This window comes from Ambystoma mexicanum, chromosome 9 (assembly GCF_040938575.1).
Source record: "Ambystoma mexicanum isolate Mex_15411 chromosome 9, UKY_AmexF1_1, whole genome shotgun sequence".
Lineage (NCBI taxonomy): Eukaryota > Metazoa > Chordata > Amphibia > Caudata > Ambystomatidae > Ambystoma > Ambystoma mexicanum.
In genome coordinates this window covers 958,704,212-958,722,281 of record NC_090931.1, presented here as the reverse complement: position 1 = coordinate 958,722,281, position 18,070 = coordinate 958,704,212, and the positions used below count along the sequence as shown (strand labels likewise).

General features: G+C 51.8%; 1 protein-coding gene and 1 non-coding gene across 4 annotated transcripts in view; both read right to left on the bottom strand.

The window, feature by feature from the left end:
- The window catches only part of FASTKD1 (FAST kinase domains 1), a 677,639-nt gene that overhangs the window by 640,396 nt on the left and 19,173 nt on the right, over positions 1-18,070 (bottom strand). The gene's annotated exons all lie outside the window — the stretch shown is intronic.
- LOC138489876 (5.8S ribosomal RNA) lies at positions 9,188-9,339 on the bottom strand. Its single transcript, XR_011274971.1, has one exon. It is a non-coding gene; the product is annotated as a 5.8S ribosomal RNA (ribosomal RNA).

Genomic DNA, 18,070 nt, shown 5'->3' with positions numbered 1-18,070 from the left:
ATGCAGCGCAGGGCCTCTACGAACCACGCGGCGCCGGGGCCCCATGAGCTGCGATGCGCCCCAGCTGGCACAGGGTAAGTAGGCATAATTAAGGGAGTTGGCAGCCATGAAGCAGGCACATGCAAGACGCTCCCCTCCCAAACAACGGACATGGAGGTTTATGAAAGCATCTGCCCCAGCGCACCATAACCTACACTTGGAAGGGGACCCCCCCTACGGCAGGAGACCCGCAGCATACCCGGACCCAGGAAAAGGCCCAAGCCCATACCATTCAGCAACATCAGAGGCAAACTGCAGTAATAGAAGGGTGACAGCACTAAGTCTCCTGCAGCATCCCCCCCGCTAACGGCCAGGGAAGGAACCCGGGGGCGAGGGGTGGGTGAGGCGCGTGCTCCCAACCACCAGCATTTGACTCCGCAGGAAAGCGCTGCTTCACTCCACCACCCACCCTTATGAAAACTAACCCTGCCATGCAAGATTAATCGAGAAGGAACCTCCACTGGTGCAAGAGCATACTTAGAGGCTCAGGAGCGCTGGGAGCACGGGGGCACCCCAGAAGAAATTCAAGAAGCTCCTGGGCTCCAGGCCAGTGTGACACTGCGACCATGATCACTTTCACCTTTGAGCGTACTAGCCCCACGGCCCCCAGGGGGCAACTAACCCAGGCTCTAAAGGGGAGCTAGACCCCCGCTGTGCACAGGGGGGAGAGAGAAGCATCCCCTTCATACAGAACAACTGGCCAATACCCCGGGGTCAAGAGGAACCTCAGAGGCCTGGGGAGAAGCCCCCTACAGTAAGGTGCAAGCAGGCACTCGCCATCACCAGGCAATGTTGTGCAACAAGGCCAAGGAGGCCAAAAAAGGCCCCTCAAGGGCCAAGATCTCAAGAAAATAGGAAGGGATCCTCCAAAAGCTATGGAGAAATGAGGGGGAAGCCCCGGAGGAAGAGGATCCAGCGGTGGCAGAGACAGCAGTCGGAGGAACCCCCGACGCTGCCACAGGGGCAAGAGGTCACGAGCAAGATGCTGCAAAAGTGCTTTAAGGCATTCAGTGACCAAATGACTGCTACCCTTCAGACACACTTGCACAATCCCTGCAGGAAATCAAAGGCGACAGTTGAATTGATACAAATGAAAACGCCATTCTAGAACTTACTGAAAACAACCCGGAAGATAGATGTATTAGCGAAGCAGCATGCGGTAGCCACACAACCTGGAGCTCCAAGTCAAGGACTTGGAGAACCGCTCAGGAAGGTCCAACATCAGGGTGAAGGGGCTGCCAGAAAGTGTGAGCGATGCCGACCTCAGGGAAACAATGCAGCACGTGTACAAAGATTTGCTGGACATGGCTGGGGGAGAAATTCTCATAGATAGAAGGTCTGCAGCGAGAAGAACCTGGGGCCAGGTCAAGAGAAGTGGCGATGGCTTTACAGCGATACGACCAAAACAAATGTATCCTCCAAGTGGCGAGGAAAGCAACCCTGATAAGTGACCAGCGCGGTCATAGAACTTTTCCAGGACCTGGCCAAATCCATACAAAAATGGGCCCGCTGACCAAAGCCCAGATAAGATCCAGGTGGAAATTCCCCTTTGGAATGGTCTTCAGGTGGGAAGGGCGCCAACACCACATCACTACGTTGGATGAGGGACCCAAGATCCTGAATATTGAAGAAGAAGTGGATGCAGGGGGAGGACATAATCGGAGGCCAGAACATGAAGGCCACCAAGAGAAGCCATGGGAGTGGAGAAGAGTAGAGAGGTCAAAGACAAGACACAAACAATTGCGGGGGGCAGCAACCGAAGCCCCAGGCTGAATAGGCTGTCCACTTAACAGCAGCGGTGGGGGATCACAAGACAAGGGTTAAGACCCAGTGGGGTAACACAGGGAATGTCAGCCCAAGGGTCGGCTCCGGGACGGGGGGGTGACGGATCTTGGAAACAGGGGAGAGCAGAGGAATGGCTCTCCCCGCACAGTTATTCTCTGGGATGGGAACAAGATCCAGCAACCTATGACGACGTTACAGCCTGGGGAAGTTGAGCTGAGTCCAGCCGGAGGGGGTGATGTTACGCCCTGGTGAAGTTGAGCAGAGTCCAGCCGGAGGGGGCAATAGGGAGGGTGGGGGGCTTAAATTGAGGGGGATCGTTTCGACATGGTTACTCTCAGGACGTAACGGGGTATGGGTAGGGAACCAAATACTAAAACTCAATGTTAGAGAACTAAACACACCGACTTAAGAGACGGAAACTGGAGAACCTCCTCCAGGATACCAAGCCCAACATTGTGACGCTCCAGGAGACCCATATCCGTAAGCAAGACAGACACAGAATGAAGTTGAGTGGGTACCCCCAGGTTCTGCAGGCCAACGACAAGAGCAAAGCTTGAGGGGTCCTCATAGCGTTTAGACACCTACCCAACGTCGAAATAATAGGCACAAAAGCCGACAAGGAAGGTAGATTCCTCTTCGTCCAGCTACAATGGGGGGTGGCCTCTCACAATCGCCAAAGTGTACGCCCCCAACTCAGGGCAGGACGAATACTTGCAGGGGGTTTTGGAGAAGCTAGACCAGTTAACAACAAGCCAGATAATACTGACAGGATTTTAACTTGGCATGGCGCCCATCCACAGACAGAAGCGCGGACAGGACACCCACATCTAAAGGCCCATCTAGTAAACTACAGGCTAGCATAACAGAATGGCATTAGCAGATACATGGCATGAACTAAAAGGGGACTCCAAGGGGCATACCTACTACTCACATGTGCACCGAACATTCTCAAGAATTGATTACATATTGGTTTCGGAGACACTGCTTTGCCAAGTACGGATCATAGAAAGGGAAACCATAGCCCTGCTCGACCACACTCCCCTGCAGCTAGAAATCCAATGTGGGGGGGGGGGTCTCTGGAAGTGGCGGTTCCCCTGACATCTGCTGATGCAGTAATTTGCGACGAGATACACGAGTCCATCTGCAACTTCTTTGGGGAAAATAAGACCCCGGAGGTGCAGAAACGTGTAGTATGGGATGCCTTTAAGGCAACCATGCAGGGGATGCTCATAGCAAAGCAGGCATCTTGAGCCAAACAGGAGAAGGCCCTCCAGGTGGACCTAGAACAGGGGGTTAACGGAGACAGATGGGGGTAATGATCAGGAGGGAGTATAGGCATATCAAAGGGCAAATCAATATCCTTCTACCTAAACAAGCAGTAAAATCGCTCCTATTCTTGAGGCAGAAGTATTACCTCCAGGCAAACAAGACAGGCCGGCTCTTAGCCAGGAAGGTTAAGCAGAAGGAGGCGGCAGGCACAACACGCCACATTGAGATGGTGGAGGGACAGGAAACTACACATACAGAAGAGATCCTGCAGGCGTTCACAGAATTCTATACGAGCCTCTACTCTACGGAGGCACCGGAGAGTGACCTCCAAAAGGCCTTCTTAATATCTTGCTGGCTAAAAAGATTAGAACAGAGCCAGCGTGACGCTTTAGAAGGGACGATTACGTAAGACGAGGTGCGTGCAGGGATCCAATCGCTACAACCAAATAAAGCCTCAGGCCCGGACAGGTACCCCGCCACATTCTATAAAGCATTCCATACCACATTAGTCTTGTTAATGACATCCCTGTTCAACTCCTTCTCCGATAAGGGCCGCATCTCCCAGTCCATGGAGGAGGCTACGGTAATCCTCTTCCCTAAGCCAAACAAGAAACAAACCCTCGGTAGCTCCTACCGCCCTACTGCCCTAATAAACCTCGATACCAAAATCTTTACAAAAAATTCTAATATCTAGAATGGATAAAGTGATCACCGACCTGATCCACCCGGATCAAGCAGGCTTTGTCAAGGGGAGACAAACGTTTGACAACATTAGGCGAATATCCCACCTGATAGAGAAGTCAAACAGGGCAGCCCGGAGGGCAGGAGGTGTTAGCACTAGACGCAGAGAAGGCATTCGACTGAGTCAGACGGTCATTCTTGTTTGCTTCCATGGTGGTTATGGGGTTTGGCCCGGGCCTTCTCCACCTGGTCAAAGTCAACTATGGAGCACCACTTATCAGGCTAGCTATCGTTGGGCATGTCTCCAAGGCAATAAGGATCACTAGGGGTACTAAGCAGGGCTGCCCATGTCACCATTCCTGTACGCAAACCTTCTCGAACCTTTCCTAGCTAGAATTAGGAGAGGGGAATAAAAGGGATTACATTTGGTGGGGAAGACCATAAGGCAATGGCCTTTGCCGACAACCTCCTAGTCGTGCTAACAGACATCACTTCCCTCCGGAGGTTAACAGCACTCCTAGGGAATTTGACACAGTGGCAGACCTGAAGACCAACAACCAAAAACGACAGTAGATTAATGAAAACATTATTGGCTAATGCTTTCACTTTGGTTCGTCTTGTGCTGGTCCAAGAATGTCACCTCTAGCGGCACAATACGAATGCCCCCGGCCGTCCCTCTTTATCATGGCCCCAGTTCAGAAAAACAACAAAATAGAACCAGTGTCCCATTCCATTATTCCTAGCTTAAGTATTATGGCGACCAGCCTGCTTTGAACACTGTACTTTTTTCAAAATAAACGCTTCAGACCCCTAGGACACTCAGTCAAGAGCATCAAGGGGGCGCCAAGAGGCATGGGCTGGGACAGGCAGTGGTAGCTTGCCTCGCGGCGGACCACCAGCTCAATCCCAAGATCCAACTACAAGCTTTTTAACTACAGCAACTTTAATATATGCTATTGGAGCTGGAATTACCGCAGCTGCTGGGACCAGACTTGCCCTACAATGGGTACTCAAAGGATTTAAAGTGTACTCATTCCAATTACAGTGCCCCAAAAGAGTCCTGTATTGTTCTTTTTCATCACTGCCTCCCGGAGTCGGATTGGGTAATTTGGGCGCCTACTGCATTCCTTGATGTGGTAGCCGTTTCTCCGGCACCCTCTCCAGAATCCGATTCCCCATTACCCGTGGTCACCATGGTAGGCACAGAAAGTACCATCGAAAGTTGATAGGGCAGACATCTGAATGCATCGTCGCGGTCACATGGATGTGCGATCGGCCTGAGGTTATCTAGAGTCAACAAAGCAGCCGGGCGAGCCCAGATTGGTCTTGGTCTGATAAATGCACGCATCCCGGGAGGTCCGCGCTCGTTGGCATGTATTAGCTCTAGAATTACCACAGTTATCCAAGTAACAAATGGAGCGTCCAATGGAACCATAACTGACTTAATGAGCCATTTGCAGTTTCACTGTACCAGTCGTTTGTACTTACATGTGCATGGATTAATCTTTGAGACACGCATATGCTACTGACGGGATCAATGAGGTAGCCGCACCTGCTGGAGGGTGGCAACGGGGGGAGCCGCGAGACTGCCTCAGAGCCAACCTTCGCACCATCTGGAGCTGTCTGCAGGACCCGAGCGCCAAAGAGCATCCCTAGACGTGTGCAGGTCAGGTGGACAGGTTGGTCACGCGGGCGCCGGTGGCCGGGCCTGCTCAGCCATGCCACAGGGTGGGTTGGAGGGAGAGGCCAGGCACAACATTAACCGGTATGGGGGTTTGCCAGCATGCTGCCACTGGTATTGCAACAGAGGGGGGTCAGCAACCAACGTGTGTTCCGAACTGCTGGAGAAACGTGCTTGGTGGAGGAGGGGCCACGTTGGTGCTTGCGAGGGGATCCCATCTGATCTGACCACTGGGGAGTTGCCGGGCTGCTCGGCCTTTTCTCTAGAGCCGCCCACATGAGGGGGCCCTCCCTGAGGGAAGCACACCTTTCACACGGTCCCAAGGCAGGTGGAAGCAAATTGCTTGAAACAGCCGAGGCTGGCCAAGCAGTCCAACCCTAGACGGACCAAGTGCACCAAATCGATCCCATGGAGTGCTCGGAAGAGCACCCCCAGCAGGCCAGTTTCTGCTGGTGCATTGCGTGGGGCACACCCCCCCGGCCGGCCCAGGGTTTCACCATGGAGCCCGGTTTGGGCAGCGAGAACCAAGAGGAGTGCAGACAGGTCCCTCTCACCCAGTCTATAGTAATCCGGAGGAAGGTGACTACGTTTTGTCATCTTTGTACCCAGAGTGACAGAGTGGGACCTCTCGGCAAAAGCGTTGGGCTCCTTATAGACACAACTGGAGACAAATTTCAAACTGACGCCCATCAGGACCTCGAGAGCAGCCCAGCTGTCTGGTCCTTGCAGACATTCCTCTGGCCAATGACCAGATGGCCGGGCTCGGAGAGCGGCTATCTGGTAGGTCAATGCATTCCAATGGGACTGGACGGGAAGGGCCTTTGGCCCCCCCACCTGATAAAGGACAGGGGACCGGCAGGTGCCCAAAGGCATAGGCCAGCACCAATCGTCATCCTCAAGCTCTGGCCAGGCCACCTTAGTGTTTTTCTCCCCCCTCCACGTAAGAGGTTTTTGATCCACCTTGGAGCTCATCCCTCCGGGGAGGGACAGTCGACCCACATGTGAGACAGGTACCCCAGGCTGGGTGCTTGGGGGGGACCAGCCCCCCCCAGCCAGCCTGGAGCTTTAGCAGGGCCCCTTAAGAGCTTCTCCATCCAGGGCTCCCCGCGACTGCCGCAAGGCTTGGGGACTCGACCCACACGCACAAGGCTGGCACCCAAGGCCAGTGGGGGCAGCAGCCCCGGCCACCCTGGAGCTCTGGCCCGGGCTGCCTTAGAGCTTCTCCCACCACATTAGAGCTTTACCCTCTGGGGAGGGACAGGGCTCCCCACGATCACCACCGGGCTTGGGGACAGTCAACCCAGATGTGAGACAGGTGCCCAAGGCCAGGACCCACCCACCCCCCTCGCCAGCCACCCTGGAGCTTTAGCAGGGCCCCTTTAGAGCTTTTCCCTGTGGGGAGCGATGGGAACCCTACCAGGGCTCCCTGCGACTACCACTGGGTTTGGGGGCTTTTGCCCTGGAGCTCTGGCCAGGCCCCCCCTCAGAGCTTCTCCCACCACATTAGAGCCTTTCCCTCCAGGACTAACCCACAAACACTGTGGAACTCAGGGCCAGCCACTGCGAGCGCATTTACCCCCACGCAGAGGAAAGGGACCCGCTCAGGGCACCCCTTGACACACGCAGCTCATCTTGGACCTGATCACACATGGTTGATACTTGCCTGAGGACCGGGTGCAACCCACGAACGCCATTGAACTAAAGCTGGTAATTGCATCACGGCCGCCCTGGAGGCCGCAGGGTGGCACTTCCATGCCAACCGCGGACAAATGCAGGGGTCAGCCGTGGCAACCACAACTCGGGCCATCTGCGTCTACTCCCCGGGCCAGATGGCCCGGCGGCCGTGCCTGCCCCCACCTTCCAGGGGCACAGGCTTAAGGTACCACCCCCGTGCTCTGGGGTGGGTGCTTAAGCTGCTGCCTCTCTTCCCTGCCCTGGGCTTAAGGCACCACCACTGCGCACTCAGGCCGGGGAGACACTTCCACACCAACTATTAAGCCTACTGAACCCGACCGAAGACAAATGCAGGAGTCAGCCGCAACTCGGCCCATCTGGTCCACCAGCCACAAGTTGGGCCATCTGGGCCTACTACCAGGCCAGTTGGCCCAGTGGCCGGCCGGACCTGCCCCGACCCCACCATCCAGGGGCACAGGCTTTAGGTACCACCCCCGCGCCTTAACCTGGGGTGCAGTTCATCCCGCAGCGCCAGTTCTGCTTACCAAAAGTTGCCCACTGAGCACTTTCATACAGTACCCGGCTCCATGCCAGAGAGCCGGGCTTCATACCCATTTAAAGTTTGAGAGTAGGTTGAGATAGTTTTGGCCCCAAGACCTCTAATCATTCGCTTTGCTAGATAAAACTGGGGTTTCCGTGCGCCAGCTATCCTGAGGGAAACTTCGGAGAGAACCAGCTACTATATCGTTCGATTAGTCTTTTGCCCCTATACCCAGGTCGGATGACCAATTTACACATCAGGACCGCTACAGACCTCCACCAGGCCGAGTTCACCATCTTTCGGGTCCTATCACACACGTTCATGCATCATCTCTCTGACAGAACGGGCGAGACGGGTCGGTGTAGGGCCCACCGCGACAGGATGCCACTGCAATTGGCGAGCACCGGCCCTCAACATCATTACATTACAGGGTTTCATTCGGCCCTCTGACTCGGGCATGTGTTATACTCCTTGGTCAGTGTTTCCAGACAGGTCGGGTGGTTAACTGACATCACCTCAGACCCCTGGCGCCTTTTGTGGGGCTCCCCGCCCGGCAGCACGACGTGGTCGGGGCGTATTGAGTGCAGACCATCACAGTCACATCGGGAGCCCCGTCTCCCGTCGCCACTCTAGCGACCCCAAAGAGGGGCCAGGACGGTTGCCGGATAAGGGCACGGTGGCGGTCTATCTCCCTCAGCCCTGTGGACACAGCAAAACTGCCAGGGGCTGTAACACTCTCTGCTGGAGCAGAGAGCCACCTGCCCCCTGGGGCCTTCCCAGCCGGTCGTGGTGCACCGCTACAGAGGAAATGCGCCCTGCTGGGGCTGGATGTGCCCGGGCCGCAGACCCAAAAGGGCCTCCACCGTTCCAGGTGACCAACCTGCCTGCCGTGTTGGGGTCTGTGCAGTCCGCCCACAGGATTCACCAGTTTACCGCTCAACAGTTTCACGCCCTCTTGAACTCTCTTCAAACTTCTTTTCAACTTTCCCTTACGGTACTTGTTGGCCACCAGTCTCGCGCCCGTATTTAGCCTTAGACAGAGTTTACCACACGCTTTGGGCTGCATTCCCAAGCAACCTTACTCCAAGAAGACCTGATCCCGGTGTGCAAGAGGCCGCTATCGGCCTAACACCATCCGCGTGGTGAGACTCAATCAGAAGGACTTGAGCCCCCTAAGCGATGCCGGGGAGTCGGTCTTTTATACGCCACATTTCCCACGCCTGCCGCTGAATGGGGATTCAGTGCTGGGCTCTTCCCTTTTCACTGGCCGTTACGGAGGGAATCCTGATTAGTTTATTTTCCTCTGCTTAGTAATATGCTTAATTTCAGCAGGTCACCACGTCTGATCTGAGGCCGTGGTCAGGGAGCACAAAGCTCAGGGCAGCTGGCCTTGGGCCCGTACGGGGGGTTGCCCCAGCCCTGTGCCTCTGGTGCAGCCGAGTGTGCTCTGTCCCAATCTGTAACCGAAGCCCACATGGTCACGTGGTCCGCGCACCCCGGGGCAATTGATGTACAAGCGACTCTCAGACAGGCGTAGCCCTGGGAAAAACCCAGGGCCACATGGTTTGTTCGAACGTGTTAATCAATGTGTCCTGCAATTCACACTAATTCTTGCAGCTAGCTGCATTCTTCATCGATGAATGAGTCGAGTGATCCACCGCCAAGAGTCACAGGCACATTGGTTTTGTTCCAGACGTCGGCCTGACCCTGCCGGTGCAGGAAAGGTCGGGGGAGGTAGCGCCGCCTCTGGCAGGACAGCCCAGTGCCCTGTCTAGCTCGGCCGAAACCATTGTGGTTTAAAAAAAAAAATACAGGTGCTCAGCCTGACCGCCACCTGCAGCAGCACAGCACTTCCCAGGGGGATGGACGTAGGCCGTTCCGCCACCTGCCCACCCGGCCCAATCCACTCATCCTTCCCCGACCCCTTCTGCTTCCCCTTGGGGGGGGGGGTGGGAGACGGACAGCGAGGCGGGCCAGAGACAGCACAGACAGGGGGTCGGGTGGGACCGCTGGAGTCTTCAAACCCCAGCCCGGCCGCATATCGCCCAGCTCCAGGTACCTGGACAAGAGGGAAGGTCACCCTATGTGCCAGCGGGCCTGGCCATCGCTCACCCACAGATGTGGGCGGCTGGAACTTTGGCACCCACCGTCAACTAAGCCAGCTGCTCCATGGCTCAGGGCTCATGCCTGGCGTGCCGAGCCCCTGTCTGCCTGGGGAGGTGCCCCTTGAGAGAAGTCAGGTTTCCCTCGGCTCCCAGCTGCCCCCACTCGGGGCATCCCTGCTGACTGGGGTGTGCCCACCAATGCCCACCCACTGGCAGGTCAGAGAGAGGAGTGCGTGCCCCTGGCCAGTGCAGAGGCGGGCTCAGTGAGGAGGGGGCTGCGCAGGGCTCCCTTTCTGGTGCGTGGTTGGGGACATCCCCGACAGGTTAACCCAACCCTGCCAGGCATCCCCAGCCATCTGCTGGGTCGCTGACCCCTCTCCGGTGGAAGGGAATGCCCGCTCCCTGGCGCCTGGTTCACCACGCGCACCGGACCGCTCTGCGAGAGGTGCCCCGGGCTGTGGTTTGCACGTCTGGGATGCAACCGAGGTCGGGCCCACGGCTCTCCCTCCCGCTGCCCCGCTGTTAATGATCCTTCATGCCCCCACCCACAAGCAGATACCATTCACACTCAAATGCCCCATTTCTCCTTCCAAACACACGTTCCAGATTCAAATGCCACCTCCCTCCTGACCTGCATGCCACCATCCCCACATCCGAACCCACACAAAGACACTAACATCCGTCCCTCCAAACCTACACCAAGATTCTCCACCCCTCAGAGCAAGACCCATATGCTTCACCTCTACCTCCAGATTCAACTCGGATGGCGCCATTTGCTCTCTCTCTCTATACCTACACCCGATTACCCCATCCCTTCGACACACATAGCCCCACCACTCCAATAAACCAACATCCTTCTCTCCAGACAAACATACCCCATCCCTCCATTCACACCCAGATGCCCTCTTCCTTCCCACCAGAGTGCTCCAGCCCTGACCCACATGCTCCACCACCATTTCCTGACATGCCCCATCATATGCCCTGTCCCTCCATTCCAGATCAACAATGCCCCCTCCGATCCAGACTCCAAGATGCCCCATCCCTTCCTCTAGACCAATACCATAATGCCCCATCCTCCCTCCACATAGCAAGATGCCCCTTCCCCTTGCATCAGATGCCCATGTGCCGATCTTGAATCACATGCAGATAGCCCCAGCCAACCCCCTCTAAAACCACCCATCCTAGTATGCCCCCGTCCGCCCAGACCCACACCAATGTGCCCCATCCCTCCCCAGACCAATGTCCCTGTCCCTCCCATCAAACCCACACCAATGTGCCCCCACCACCTCCCTCCAGAGCCACACCAAGAAGCCCCGTCCACTTCCCAACCCACACCTAGATGATCCACACGACCCTCCAGACCCACTGTGCCCCATCTCTCCCTCCAGAAACACACCCATGTGCACCATCCCTCCACCCAGATCCACACCAATGTGCCCCCACCAGCTCCCTCCAGAGCCACACCAAGATGCCCCATCCAATTTCCCAACCCACACCTAGATGACCCATGCCACCCTCCAGACCCACTGTGCCCCATCTCTGCCTCCAGAAACACACATGTGCACCATGCCTCTGCCCAGATCCACACCAATGTGCCCCCACCACCTTGCTCCAGAGCCACACCAATTGCCCCCACCACCTACCTCCAGAGCCACACCAAGATGCCCCATCCAACTTCCCAACCCACACCTAGATGACCCATGGCACCCTCCAGACCCACTGTGACCCATCTCTCCCTCCAGAAACACACCCATGTGCACCATCCCTCCACCCCGATCCACACAAATGTTCCCCCACCACCTCCCTCCAGAGCCACACCAATGTGCCCCCACCACCTCCCTCCAGAGCCACAACAAGATGCCCCATCCAACTTCCCAACCCACACCTAGATGACCTATGCCACCCTCCAGACCCACTGTGACCCATCTCTCCCTCCAGAAACACACCCATGTACACCATCACTCCACCCAGATCCACACAAATGTGCCCCCACCACCTCCCTCCAGAGCCACACCAATGTGCCCCCACCACCTCCCTCCAGAGCCACACCAAGATGCCCCATCCAACTTCCCAACCCACACCTAGATGACCCATGCTACCCTCCAGACCCACTGTGGCCCATCTCTCCCTCCAGAAACACACCCATGTGCACCATCCCTCCGCCCAGATCCACACAAATGTGCCCCCACCACCTCCCTCCAGAGCCACACCAATGTGCCCACACCACCTCCCTCCAGAGCCACACCAAGATGCCCCGTCCCACTTCCCAACCCACACCTAAATGAACCATGTCACCCTCCAGACCCACTGTGCCCCATCTCTCCCTCCAGAAACACACCCATGTGCACCATCCCTCCACCCAGATCCACACCAATGTGCCCCCACCACCTCCCTCCAGAGCCACACCAATGTGCCCCCACCAACTCCCTCCAGAGCCACACCAAGATGCCCAGTCCAACTTCCCAACCCACACCTAGATGACCCATGCTACCCTCTAGTCCCACTCCCACTGTGCCCCATCTCTCCCTCCAGAAACACACCCATGTGCACAATCCCTCCACCCAGATCCACACCAATGTGCCCCCACCACCTCCCTCCAGAGATCACACGAAGATGCCCCGTCCAACTTCGCAATCCACACCTAGATGACCCATGCCACCCTCCAGACCCGCTGTGCCCCATCTCTCCCTCCAGAAACACACCCATATGCACCATCCATCTGCCCAGATCCACTCCAATGTACCCTCATCACCACCCTCCAGAGCCACACCAGTGCCCCCACCACCTCCCTCCAGAGCCACACCAAGATGCCACGTCCAACTTCACAACCCACACCAAGATGACCCATGCCACCCTCCAGACCCGCTGTGCCCTATCTCTCCCTCCAGAAACACACCCATGTGCCCCCACCACTTCCCTCCAGAGCCACACCAAGATGTCCCTTCCAACTTCCCAACCCACACCTAGATGACACATGCCACCCTCCAGACCCACACCAATGTTCCCCCACCACCTCCCTCCAGAGCCACACCAATGTGCCCCCACCACCTCTCTCCAGAGACACACCAGGATGCTGCATCCAACTTCCCAACCCACACCTAGATGACCCATGCCACCCTCCAGACACACTGTGCCCCATCTCTCCCTCCAGAAACACACCATGTCTTCCATCCCTCCCCAGACCCACACCAATGTACCCCAACACTTCCCCAAACCCACACCATTGTCCCTATCCCTCCCCAGACCCACACCACTATGTCCTTTCACTCCCTCCAGACCCACACCAAGATGCCCAATCCCTCCCTCTAGTCCAATGCCATAATGCCCCATCCTCCCTCTAAATAGCAAGATGCCCCTTCCCCCTTGCAACAAATGCCTGCATGCCAATCCCGAATCACACGCAGGTAGCCCTAGCCAACCTCCTCTAAAACCATCCATCCTAATAATCACACGCTCATGAAACAAATAAAATCACTCTATTAGCCCCCGTTGATCATCATCATACACTGTCTCCCTGTTCCTTTTCTTAGCCCTCCATACCTTTCATGTTGAATAGAAGAGCATGATTTTTTAGAATAAATGTAATTTCCCGCTCCCCTATCGAAATCGGGCGTCTTGCAGGAACGTTCACGGTGTCCGGAAGAAAATGGAAATTGTATTTACAGCCAAGAGCACACAGGTTGCTGCTGTTCCTGCAACCTGGCAGCCAGAGCCGTAGAAACATTCCCGCCGTCGCAATGAAAATGCCCAACCTAAACGCTGCAAACAAAAGGCTGGCAGAGTCGCCAGAGAAAATGCCCACCCCATCCGCTGCAAGCAGAAGGCTGGCAGGTTCCGGTTGCACTTGCACCAGCAGCAAGAGCGTTCAGAATTGCCGCTCAGGGGGGCGTGTCCGGTGATGAAACAAGATGGCCGCATGATTGATGAGCTGCTGACAGAGCGGTAATAAAAAGGGCATTTGTAAAGTTTCAATACAATTCCAATGAAGAAGGAATGAAAGGTAATTGCTTAACACCGCTGATGGTCCCTGGGGGAATATCCTTGAAGTTGAATTATTGGCTGGAAAGCCCTCAGAAGTATAGGTGGGCTGGGCCTGAAGCCTTGAACTCTTAAAATACCAGCTGACTGACAAAGCACGTTGAAAAGGTGTGGCTTTTGCAGAGGAAATACTTTTCTTCACAACACAGGCCCTATGTCAGAAAAGGTGTATGTACTGCAGGGGAAATACTTTTCTTCACAACACAGGCAATGTGTATAAATAAAGCCTGGGAAGGTCTAAATACCAAAGAAAAGGGTACTTTCAACTTCCCCCTATACAGTACACTAACTTATTTAATATCTAACTGTTCTGAAAACTACTGGCTGAAAGCCAACTAAAATGCATATGGATAATACCTCTGTGTAGAACTACTGGTTACTCTATTACACAGCTTTGATTCATGACTAAGCTATTGCTGGAGGAGGCAGTCTCTGGAGATTAACGGCTGTCAAACAAAGTCTCTTTATTGTCACTTGCTCAACTGCATAATCATTTCCTACTAAATATTGTCAGAGGGTAGTGGAGAACACAACATTGGCAGCAGGCTGAGGCGTGAGCGTGACTTGCCTACAAACGTCTGGTGAAAGGATAGGTTGTCTTCAATCAAATAATATAGGAACGTCGCCTCCTCTGAGACTATAAACTCACATCTCACTTTACGAGACTACACCGTTTCAGTTTTCTCTTCAGGACACTCTTTCCTGACACTGTATAGCGAAAGACGATAATTCAATATATAATCATCCACCAGCTCAATTTCTCCACTGTGTTTGATACCCTATTCGCTATAATGACTGCCCAAAATGCTTCTACAGATTTATCTTCCATCAACAACTGCATGGCAAAGATACTTCAAGAACTCTCGTCCATCCAAACATCCATCTCTGTTTTAGACACAAGAACCTTGGGTATTCAGGATGATTTGAATGCATTTAAAAGCGATATGAAAACTATCAACTCCAGATTAACCGAGGTGGAAGAGCGTGTTTCTTTTACTGAAGACAGAATGGAAGGTCTAGAACAAATGCACAGCAAGATTCAGCACCTTGAAGTGGAAGTAGCGAACCACGAAGACAGAAACCGGAGGGATAATATAAGAATATATGGGGTGCCAGAAAATATGAACTAAATGACCCCATTAAATTCCTCACTGATTGGCTTCCACAAATTTTAAATCTCACATTCACGCCTCCCCTTGAATTTCAACGCGCTCACAGAATTAAACCTCGATTCACCTCACATAATAACTCACCCAGACCCTTAATTGCTTGTTTATTACGACATCAACAAGCTCGACTAATTCTCCTGACGGCAACGAAAATGTCACCTCTCACCTTTCAAGGAAACAAGATATTTATCTCCCCTGACCTTTCCAAATCCACTCAAGATAAAAGAAAAAGATTCTTGGACCTAAGACCAGCACTGAAAAAACTGTATATTAAATATGGTTTGCTTGAACCGGCAAGAATGCTGATTACTCCTCTAGGAGGCATTATGAAAGAATATTAGAACCCTGAAGATTTATATGATTTTGTGCAATCCCTTCAATCTTCCGAAATGGACACCATGCCCTGTGCATCGACTTCCAAAGATCATAATTATTCCAATCAACCTCCTCAACTGGCCCACAATCTACAGGACCGGGGAAAAATCAAATCCGGTAAACTCTACCACTCCAGGAGTAGATCTGAACTCAACCCATCTGCCAAGGTGTTTGACAACCCCGAAAAACAAAGGGATAAATCCAGGTCTTCGATTAAACATACTGGGTTAGAAGTCACTCCAATTTCATGAAGGTTTAATTCCTCCCTTTACTACTCCTGGTTTTTATTTTTGCTCAGATGTTGTTCTCATCTACTTATCAATAGTTAGCCCAATCTGATCAGACATACAGATGTAACTCTGGCCACCTCATTAATGCAATGTGTGCCGCCTTGCTATCTTCTATGGCAGCTCCTAACAGATTCCTGTTTGATTTGCATTTCAAATTCAGGATCACTCATTTCTTTATGTTCTCTTGTATGATTGTTACCATTTTTAGAATCAAATATGTGTTTGTTCTGGTTGTCACCTCTCCTCGTGTGTTTTCCTTACCCGGCTCTCATCTGTATTATATCAAATATATCGTTATATCAGAGTGGCTAACTATCAAAGTATACAAACTGACTCCAATCGTTACGACCTTATTCTTTCTATTTCATTTTGTCATTGCTCTCTTTATGTCCCTTTTCTTTCTTTTATTTTTAATATCACTGCATAACGCTTTAGAGCTATGAGTATTAAAGTCTTATCTTGGAATGTTAAAGGGCTTAACAACCCTATTAAAAGACAAATAATCCTTAGCCATCTAGGGAAAAATAACGCAGACATTGCATGTATTCAGGAAACACACCTAGATTCGATAGAAGAACATAATAAATTGATTAAATCTTGGGTCAAGCATGTCTTTTTTGCACCTGCAGTTGATAAGAAGGGTGGAGTTAGTATTCTCATACATAAAAAAAAGTCCTTTCAGTTAACTGATCAGCAACAGGATTCCTTGGAACGATGGTCTATTATTGACTCCATTATCAACAAGGTAGCGGTCACAATTCTTAATATCTACGGCCCCAATACTCCTGACCCAAACACATTATTTTCAGCAAAAATTCTGATTGTCTCCTCGTTTGCGGAGATTGCAACCAAATTTGTGATTTTACCCTTGACCGTAAATCCCAATCCAAATTTATCAATACAAAATCGCACAAACAATTCCTCAATTTTATAGAAGACCATGCCCTTGTTGATACTTGGTGCTTCTGACATCCAGAGGCGAAAGAATATACCTTTTTCTCCCTCCCACACAAATCACTTTCAAGAATAGACCATATATTTATAAACTCCCCTCTTGCTCCCAAAAGTCTGCATTCTGAAATTGGCCCCATTATTATTTCTGATCATGCCCCTGTGTTTACTGTCCTGGAATGGGATCCCTTGCTTTTCCATTCATCCAGATGGAGATTTAACTCCTTTTTACTGAATGACCCAGATTTTATCCAATAAATGAATACCTTTATTACTGAATTCTTTACCCTTAATAATCCCTTTGATACATCTATACATAACAATTGGGATGCCTTTAAAGCCACATTGCGTGGATTCATTATACGCTATACATCCTTTAAGAAAAAACAAAATGAAAAGTTCTCCCAAGACCTTATTTGCTCCATCAAGTCATTAGAACAGGCATACTTCAATAATCCCACAGAGGACTCCTTCAAATCCCTTCTTGCAAAACATATAGAATTCAACAAATATAGTACAAATAAAGCCTGCTCCTCTTTATTAAGATCCAAAGCAAAATTTTATGGCGGATCCAATAATTCGGGTAAATTATTAGCCGCTCATCTAAAAAGGAAAAAGGAAAAAAACGTCATAACTTCAGTAGTTAACCAACAAAATATCAGAGTTACTAATTCGCAACAAATTAATGATGCATTTTTTGAGTTTTACTCCCAAATTTACTCGGCAGATCAAACAATTCTCAACGACAATATTCTTAAATATCTCAGCTCTAATAAAAAGATCAACGAACATCCAATAGACCTTTCATTCCTTGATAACCCAATTTCATTACAAGAAATACATAAAGCTATTTTATATCTTAAAATCGGTAAAGCACCTGGACCAGATGGTTTTACTATAGAATTTTATTGTTCCTTTTCATCCCTGCTATCTCCTAAACTTCTCGAACTCTACAATCATTTTCTTGCCTCAGGCTCTAGTACAGGCTCTTTTGGAGAAGCACTTCTTATTTTATTTCCCAAACTGGACAAATACCCATCTTTGGTTAAAAATTACCGTCCCATCTCACTAATTAATTCAGATTCCAAAATCTTAGCCAAAATAATTGCCGGTCGTTTGGACGGTATTATGCATAAACTAATTAACGTTAATCAAACAGGCTTCATTAAAGGAAGGTTTGCCTCATCCAATAGAATAATTCTTTTCAATACTCTTATACATCCGCAAGATTCTACTGATCCTCTTTTCCTCCTTGCTCTAGATGCTGAAAAAGCTTTTGATAGAGTCTCTTGGCCTTTTCTTTTTCAATCTCTCTTATGGCACGGGTTCAGCCCTACCTTTATCAAATTAGTATCACTTCTATACTCATCTCCCTCAACCATAAATTTTATCAATAACACCTTCACTAAAGCTGTTCCCATCTCACGAGGCACTAGACAGGGCTGTCCACTGTCCCGACTCCTTTTTGTTTT